The sequence below is a fragment of the Egretta garzetta genome, unplaced genomic scaffold (assembly GCF_000687185.1).
Source record: "Egretta garzetta isolate BGI_Z169 unplaced genomic scaffold, ASM68718v1 scaffold770, whole genome shotgun sequence".
In the NCBI taxonomy this organism is placed as follows: Eukaryota; Metazoa; Chordata; class Aves; order Pelecaniformes; family Ardeidae; genus Egretta; species Egretta garzetta.
In genome coordinates this window covers 49717-50031 of record NW_009258389.1, presented here as the reverse complement: position 1 = coordinate 50031, position 315 = coordinate 49717, and positions in this window count along the sequence as shown.

Sequence of the window (315 nt, the reverse complement as noted above, 5' to 3'; positions counted from 1 at the left end):
GTGTGTTTTATAGCTGCTGCCACAGAGGCAGGGTCCTGCCTGCTGGGGTACGCACGCCTGCAGGGCGTCCTCGAGAAGGTCACTGCCTCAAAACCCAAACGATTTCAGAGCCCGGGGGTGGCCTCAGAGGATGTGCAAGCTGCACCGGCGTGGCCCTCTCCCATCCCAGTGGCCGGAGATCCCCACTGGAACCCGGAGCATCACCCCGCACTCCCCACAGCTTAGGGAAGCAGGCTCGCCGCCTTTGGCCAGAGGAAGCATCTTTCAACACCCCCCCCCACTCCCAAGGCTCCGGGTGAAATCAGGGAGGATTTC